Genomic DNA, 9,325 nt, shown 5'->3' with positions numbered 1-9,325 from the left:
CGTCTTCCAGGTCAGACCCAGCGAAACCTGGCCAGAGAGGGAGGGAGGAGGCGTCACTGGGCAAGGTCACCTCGGATAACAGCAAAAGGAGGCGTATTTTTTACTACAGTATATTATTTCACTTATAGCCAATAAATAATATTTAATTGATCTACTTTTTATTGAGATTTGACTTATATGTTTACCATTATTATTCCTCTCTTTCTCTCTCTCTAATAAACATTCTGATATCCATGGACTTCCAAAATAACAAAAAAAATCTGTGTCAGAAGACGTGTAGGCACAATGCTGCTCAGAGACAAGGATAATGTGATTGTCTTTGGGCCTATTACCAGGAGGGGTCAGTCTCTGGTGAAAAATACTATGCTTGATAAAGAAGATCAGGAAAAAAAGGAAACCTATATGAGATGGGATGCAATGTTCTTATATAAGAGTGGAATCATTAGATCATTTTCTATTTAGTGTCATGTAGTACATAGTATTTGTGCCAATTTACTTCAACTGCTCACTAGTGTAGTTGAAAATTACGTCAGTGTAGTGGTATGAAATACTTTAAACAAAAATATGTGAGAATCCCCATTGCTTTATATCTGTTAAAAAAAACTGGCATTGTCTGACTTAAACACAAAACTTTTGCCAATTTTTTTTGTTGAAGAAGATAAATATCTTTTTTTTTTTTAGTGTGTGCTACTAATTCATAGCACACATTTCATGAGGTCTAACAGTTTTTACTTTCTTTTTAAAAGGTTTTTTTGCATTTTGTTAAAAAAATATTAATTTCAATGAAAGAATTTGGATTTCCATTCATTCATTGTTGCACTTTTCTCCCCTCCCAACCCTCCCACCTAGTACACTACCCTCTTGGAAAAGTAAAAAAAAAATTCTTTCATTATTTTACAATACCTCTCCCTAGGTCCACTCCGCTATACAGCCTTCGCTCTGGACTCCTGTCATAACAAAAATAACGTATCACTTTTACACAGTTTTCTCCCTCATCTGTTTCAATGCAGTGTACATTATTGAACCCATCTTTCTCAGTCTCTCCCCAACCCTGAGGTCAGTCTGTTTTACAACAGTGGCACCATGAAGTATTTGTCCTTTTGTGACTGAGATACTTCACTCAACATAATGTCCTCCAGGGTCACCCATTTTGAATAATATTGCATGAGCTCTTTGTTTTTCAATGCAACGTAGTATTCCATTGTGTGAATATACCACAGCTTCTTTATCCATTCGTTTGTTGATGGGCACTTAGGTTGTTTCCAACTCCTTGGTATTGTGAACAAAGCCACCATAAACATGGATGTGCATATATCTGCTCAGATGTCAGTTATGGTCTTTTTGTGGTATATTCCCAGTAGTGGAATTGCTGGGTCAAATGATACCTCTATTTGTAACTTTTTGAGAAAGCACCAAACTGCCTTCCACAGTGGTTGCACCATTTCACACTTTCACCAACAGTGAATAAGGGTTCCAGTTTCTCTATAACCTCGCCAACATTTGTTCCTTACTGCTCTGTTAAATTTTGCTATTCTGACAGGGGTGAGATGATATCTCATAGTTGTTTTGGAGATAGGAACTCTTATACATTGTTGGTGAGATTGTAAAATGGTACCTCCACTCTGGAAGGTAGTTTGGCACTTCCTCAAAGAGATGAACATTGAAATTCCATATGACCCAGCTATTACACTGCTTGGCATATACCCCAAGAGGATGAGAATGAGACAGGGACTTTTACCCCCATGTTAATAGCAGCATTATTCACCATTGCAAGAACATGGAAACAGCCCAGATGTTCAACCACAATGGAACGGATTGAGAAATTATGTTATATTCACACAATAGAATACCACACAGCACACAGGAGCAATAATTTTGCAAATTACTACATAACTTCGGAGGGAGTGGAGAGCATTATTCTGAGTGAACCAACTTCAGTCCCATAAGGACAAATGCTGTATAGGACCATTATTGTTTAAGGAGTATGAGGACCCAAGGGGGGGAGGGTGGAAGCAGAAGTCTGAGGATGGGGGGGGATGTTAAACATAGGGTCATACAATTTGATGGGGGGTGGTGGTGAAGGAAATAGGAACAATCTGTTGTAAAAAACAATGTATTTGAACTTTGTAAATAAACCAGTATTAAAAAACCCAATTAAAAATTATATTGTATATGAATGATTATAAAAAACACAATACACATGAATGAAACACAATGTATATGAATGATTTTATTAAAAAGAGAGTATATGTATAGAACATGATGTATATGAAAACTAAAAAATAAAGTAACATTAAGCTACTTCCTATGAGGCAAAAGTTAAAAATGTTCCAAATGTTAAGGGCTACAATTGCTACCTGGTATCTCTCACAGAAGAGTCTCCCAAGAAACAGGAAGGAATTACTACATTTGCCCTAATGTGATAGTATTTCCAGAAGGAGCCGAAAGGTAGTTACCAGGAACTGGTGGTTACCCAGCCAATCTCACAAATTCCTAGGCAGGGCTGGGCTACAAATCAGTCTCACAAGATCAGGAAATAATAAAGCAGTACCCACCTTGGGATAAGTACCTACCTCATCCTGGTGAAAGCCTGTTCTACAAGTTTGGTTTCACCCTTGTCTTTCTTGGGGTCCTTTCCCCTGCTTCCCTCTTCCTTAGTTTCCACTTTAGCTCTTTTTGCACAAGCCTACCACTATCTTCCACCAATTATGCCTCTATTAATTTAATAAACCTTTCCTACCTGTTTGGCCAAGTTGCCGCTGTGTCTGTGTTGGTTCACTCACTATAGTCACCTAAACTCACCCCCTCGTGGGATATAATAGCAAATGGTGACGAGTTAAAAAGATCTCTGGTTTTAGCACATTTCAGCAAATGTCAACGCCTCCAAACTACTGAGCCACTTCCTCTGCAACACCAGCTAGTCCTCCTCTGCTCTCAGTATTCTTCCTCCTGTCTTCAGGCTCATTAACTCACTGCAATATCTCACAGAACTCAAGAGTTATACTTCCAGTTAAGTGGTTTCTTAGGGAAATAACAAGCTACAGTGCAGTAAAAAGATGTCATGCTGGAGGGTAAGAGAGAGAGAGAGGAAGATCCTCAACAAGAAGGATTGACATAGTACCTCTACTAATAGATTCAGGCATGTGGGAGATCCATGTGGTACCACAGGATAGGGAAGGTTCTGATTTGTTGTTCATAGGATTGCTATGAGTTGCAGTCAGTTTGGCACATAACAACACACAGGATCAAGATTTACTTGGGAATAAAAGAAGCAACTCAAGAAACAGTTTATAATCTGTCAGTCAGGACATTTTCCAAGAAAAATCACTCTCAGCTCCTACTACTGCCTGGTCCTTTGCTTGGGCCCAAATACTGCTACTGGGCTCTGCCATTGACTAGCAAGCAGCCTCTTGTTGCTGCTTTTTGCTGTTTAAAACTGATTCTTGCTGTTTTACATGTTATAACATCCTCTCTTTCCTTGTCTCTAAGGACATCTTTCAGGTAAACTACTTAAAATAGTAAGCTCCTTATTGATTTCTATTTGCAACTTTTTGAGAAAGCGCCATACCGCTTTCCACAGGGGTTGCACCATTTTACACTCCCGCCAACAGTGAATAAGGGTTCCAGTTTCTTCACAACCTTGCAGCATTTGTTGCTTGCTATTCTGTTAAATTTTGCTATTTTGACTGGGGTGAGATGATATCTCATAGTTGTAGCTCCTTGTTGATTTCAAGTCATGTTACATTTTCACCCAAGACATGAACTAATCAGTTCCCCCCAATATTTATCCAGTTTGCACAGTAATTGACCAGTCTTTGCAAAGATTTTACACATCCTAATGATTATCCGTTATGTACAATGTTTGGGGAAGCTTCTAGATTGATTCAGGTTGGGAAACATAAGATGCCTCTGGAAACTCTATAAACATACAGAAATGATGTTTATTATAGAAATGTTATAGAACAGAGTTCAGGTCTTTTGTGTAAGGATTGCTGAGTCTTATTTGACTTGATGACACTTAACCACTGCTAAATGAGACTAGTATTGTTTTATCTGAAGGAACATTCTTCCGCTTTGTACATCACTCTTTGTCAACGTGCTGTATGAAGTAACCTGGGTATGCTGTGATGCTGAAACATGTGCCACTGAGGTATCTGATATCATAATGGTCTACCAATGTGGACAGTGTTTGGGGGAGCTCCCAGTTGTTAAACTGGTTTGGAAGCAGGAGTGGCATCCACTTCCTAAAGCACATGCCTCTGGAAACTCTATGAACTTGGAAAAATGACAATAGTTATGGAAAGACATTAGGTCTTTCGTTCATAGAGTCACTATGAGTCAAATTTGACTTAATGGCAATCAATAACAACATTTAGATATAGATTAACTTGTCCTTAAAGAGGGCATAAAGTAGACCAAATCATAGGGGTAGACTGTTGCCCTACCAGAATTATTAACTCAATCAGAAAGTTCCTATATGTAAGAAACTCATTACCCTTGTAAAATGATTTATTATAAATTAGTGGCTTGCAACCTCTTTCAGTAAATAGCTACTTAGTAAATATTTTAGGCTCTGTGGTCCATGGAATCTCTGCCACACTCATTTTTATTTCGACATTAAAGCAAACACAGAGAATAAGAACACATACCCAGGTGAGTATTCCAGTAAGACTTTATTTGCAAAACAGACGATAGACTAGATCTGATCCATAGAATTTATTGACTCCTTGTCTAGATAATTTAGTTTCCAACTTGTTCTTATATATTCCTGGGACTGTTTTCAGGAAATGTAAAAAGAAATAGAGTACAATGCTCTCATCTTTATTTTAACCAGAGAAGCTCTTTCTAATATTTTATAATGGCTAGAACAGTACGGTGATAGGGAACTGCTAGAAGTTCAAGCAGGATTTAGAAGAGGACATGGCACCAGGGACAACATTGCTGATGTCAGATGGATCCTTGTTAAAAGTAAAAAAACAAACAAACAAACAAAAACCCAACCCACCAGAAGGATGTCTATTTGTGTGTTTCTGACTATGCAAAGGCATTTGACTATGTGGATCATACCAAGTTGTGGTTGACATTGAGAAAAATGGGAGTCCCAGAGCCCTTAATTGTGCGTATGTGAAATCTATACTTGGACCAGAAGGCTGTTGTGTAAATAAAGCAGAGGAACATTGCATGTGTTAAAATTAAGAAGGAGTTCTAAAGGTTGTATTGTCTCTCCATATCTATTTAATCTGTATGCTGAAAAAATTATCTGAGAAGCTGTACTCTATGAAGATGAATGTGGCATCAGGATTGGAGGGATACTTATCAATAACCTGTGTTGTGCAGATGACACAACCTTGTTTGCTGAAAGTGAGGAGGAATTGAAGTACTTGTTGTAGAAGATCAAGGAATGCAGTCTTCAGTATGGATTGCATCTCAACATAAAGAAAACAAAGATTCTTACCACTGAATCTATAGGCAACATCATGATAGATGGAGAAGAGAATGAAACTGTCAACACTTTATCTTGCTAGGACCCACAATTAACACCTTTAGTATCAGCAGTTAGGAAATAAAGGGATGCATTGCACTGGGAAAATCTGTAGTTAGGGGACTCTCCAAATTATTGAGGAGTCATGATATCAGTTTGAGGATTAAAGTGCATTATGATTCAGGTCATAGTCTTTGTGATCATTTACTATGCATCAGAGAGCTGGACAATGAATAAGAATGACAGAAGAAGAATTGATTCCTTTGAGCTGTGGTGTTGGAGAAGAGCACTGAACGTCCCACGGACAGCCAAGAGAACAAAACAGATATATCTTGGAGATGATGCAGCTCGAGTGTTCTTTGGAGGCAAGAATATTTTATCTCAAATACTTTGGGCATGTTGCTACTGTTGTTGTTATGTACCTTCAAGATGGCTGAGACTCACAGCAACCCTATGTACAACAGCTCTAAAACTTGCCCTGTCTTAGCCAGTCTCCAGTACTAACTCCGATACACCTAGCCCCATTACCTTGGTTATAGTATCAATTAATTTCATCTGAAGTCTTCCTCTCCTGTGCTGTCCCTCCACTTTTCCAAGCATGATATCCTTCTCCATGAATTGGTCCTTCCTGGCCACGTGCTCAAAGTATGTGAGATGAAGCTCCAAAATCCTACACTCCAAGGAGAAACTTGGTTTCACTCTCTCCAAGACAGACATATTTGTTTCCTTGGTGGTCCATGATATTATCAAGACTCCTCTCTAGCACCACAGCTCAAAGGCATCAATTCTTCTAGCATCCTTAGTCATTACCCAGCTCTCTGATCCATAGCAAGTAATTGCAAAGACCACGGCCTGGGTAAGACACACCTCAGTCTCTAGACTGACATTGTTGCTTCTCAGTACTCTGGAGAGGTCCCTAACAGAAGATTTACCTAATGCAATTCACCTTTTGATTTTCTGACTGCTGGTGCCAAAGTGTTGATTGTGAGGGTATTATGGTTATCACGAGAGTCCAGAATTAAGGTTGCATAGTGAAGTGTACTTGGGGTGAAGGGAGTGTGGAGGGATTGTATACCAATGAAATAATATTTTTTTGCTTTTCAAAGAGAGGAGTGAACTGGTTGGGGAGGGCTGGACAGGGAGAAAAGTGCAACAGTGAATAGAAATCCAAAATCTCTGTAAACGTTCATTAAAATTAAGAAAATAATTTTTTTAAAGTAAAAAAAAAAACAACAAAAACCTCAATCTCTTCTTCATCCATCATGGTGCTGCCATTTGGCCCAGTGGTGAGAATCTTTGTCTTCTTGATGTTTAGCTTCAATCCACACTGAAGACTCCAGTCCTTGACCTTCTGCAGAAAGGGCTTCAGGTCTCACTTTCTTTCTTTCTTTTTTTTTTTAGGTCTCACTTTCAACAAGTAAGGTTGTGTCATCTGCATAACGTAAGTTGTTGATGAGTCTTCCCCCAATCCTAATGCCATATTCATTTTCATAAAGCCCATCTTTGCAGATGATCTGTTCTGCATATAGATTGGAAAGGGATGGAGACAGAACATATCCCTGATGCACTCCCTTCCTGATTTAGAACCATGCAGTGTTTCCCTGATCTGTTCTGGTGACCGCATCCTGGTCCAAGTATTGGTTTCATATAAGTAAAATCAAATGTTCTGGGATTTCCATTATCGTCAAGGTTAACCACACAGTTTGCTGTGATCTACACAGTCAAATGCCTTTGCATAGTCAATGAAATACTGCAAAGTTAATATCCCTCTGGTGTTCTTAGCTTTCTGCCAAGATCCATCTGATATGGACAATGCCAATGCTAGAAAGGGTGGAGGGTCAGCAAAGGAGATAAAGACTTTTGAGAAGATGAATTGACATAGTGATTGTTGCAATGGGCTCTTGTCTGTCAAAAAGTGTGAGGATAGCACAGGATAGAACAGGGTTCAGATCTTATGTTCATAGAGACTTTATGAGTCATATTTTATTAAATGGCACATAAAAACAACAACAAACAAGTAAGATTATTTATAAAAAATTTTCTAATTAAAACTCTAAAGTCACCTTGAAAATGCTGTGCTTCCAAGAATGGAAATCCCAGAACACTTGATTGTGCCTATGTGAAACCTATATTTGGACCAGAAGGTGATCATCAGAACAGAGCAAGGGAATACTGCTTGGTTCAGAATTGAGAAGTATATACACCAGGGATGTGTCCTATCTCCATACCTTTTCAATCTTTATGCAGAACAGATCATCCACGAGGCTGGGCTCTATGGGGAAGAATGTGGCATCAGGATTGGAGGAAGACTCAACAGCCTGAGTTATGCAGATGATACAACCTTGCTTGCTGAAACGAAAGAGTACCTGAAGTGTTTGATGCAGAAGGTTTGAGGCTCCAAGTCATGCTGTCCTCACTGGGTCCTGACTTTCCTGGCAATTACTCATTCCTTCTTTCTTTCTTTCTTTCTTTCTCCTGGATGATCCCAGATCACCTCCTTCATGGCTGTGGTGAAGGTGAAGGTGCAGCTTCCTGTTGCAGATTTGGTGGAAATAGAAAACAGGATTGTAGAATTGTGCCATCAGTTCCCTTATGGGATCACAGATTAAGTGATTCAGAATGAATGCCTCATATAGAAGCCCAGCAGTAGCAAGTGGCCATCAATAGACTTTTGTCCATGGATGGGACAGTTCAATCTCTTATGAAGCAATGTGGGCCTTCTCTACAGAATAAAGGACTCTCTGAATGATGGCTCTGTCTAACTCATTTTAAATAAAAATGAAAGGCTTAGAAAAACAAGAAAAAAATATCAAATCATAGAGGATGCAGGAAATAAAAGAATATGAAGTAGAGGTATCTGATATAAAAGTAACTTACCACTAACAGTAATCAACAAAATTCTGAAGGATTTGAAGAGCAAAAAGTGTATCAAAGCTGCTAAATCTGTGGCAGCCTCAAAAAAGATGTATATGCTCTATAATCTCCAGCCAGACATATCTGTGACTGGCGGGACCTGGCACAGTGACCAAGATTTTGAACCTGAATCTGTAGAAGTGCTGAATCAACAGTGTTTTAAGTTCCTACAAAGCAAGGAAGAAAGCACATGGGAAAGCAAATAGAATCCAATGATAAAACCAAATATTTCATTTGCTTCTTCACCTGGAGTATGGGAATATATCTGTGACTTGGGCATTAGGAAGGTACAGTGGTCCATGGAAGACATTGAAACTATCTTGAACATACTCATTTATGATTGGGAAAGTGGAGATTACTATCATTGCTGCAAAAGAAAGCACAGTTGCCAGTGTAGATGTACACATGAAATTGTACAAGGCAGTCAATCCAATCATACCACCCATAGGTTTGGTCTGGGTGCCTTATGGTCTCTGCCTGGCTTTTTATGACCTCCATGAATTGGTGAAGTTTCACATTCTAAGTGTATTTATATGACAGAATGGCTTGAATTTTAACTTTACTGACATTTTGCAAATGAAGTTGGTCTAGGAGCAAATAATTTTCTTTATGATGGAGAATTAAAGTCCTTTGAAAGCAAATTTCACAATAATGGATACAGACTAGCTGCTGAGAAAAGTTTTCTTTTTCTTTATGAAGACTTAAGTTTATGTTAGCAGAATAGACAGTAGTAGGTGAAGAAGACAAGATTAGAAGGAAAATATTTTTTTTTCTTCTTTTTTAATATTTGAAAGAAATGTCATTTAGTGTATACGACGACGAGGTACCACTTGTAGCAGATATCTTGGGGTATTACAGCCTGTTAAGTGCAGTGCATTGCAGCTGAATTCAACTCCAACTTGACTGAGGTGGGCTTCCGTAAAAGCTCAT

General features: G+C 38.7%; 1 pseudogene; it reads left to right on the top strand.

Moving 5' to 3' along the window:
* Nucleotides 1-7,980: 7,980 nt before the first annotated feature.
* On the top strand, nucleotides 7,981-8,952 carry LOC102866365 (annotated as a pseudogene).
* The last annotated feature ends 373 nt before the right edge of the window (nucleotides 8,953-9,325 follow it).

The sequence above is a fragment of the Elephantulus edwardii genome, unplaced genomic scaffold (assembly GCF_000299155.1).
Source record: "Elephantulus edwardii isolate Elephantulus edwardi_28Jun2011 unplaced genomic scaffold, EleEdw1.0 scaffold00122, whole genome shotgun sequence".
Classification (NCBI taxonomy): Eukaryota; Metazoa; Chordata; class Mammalia; order Macroscelidea; family Macroscelididae; genus Elephantulus; species Elephantulus edwardii.
This window is presented reverse-complemented; position numbering and strand designations above follow the sequence as displayed.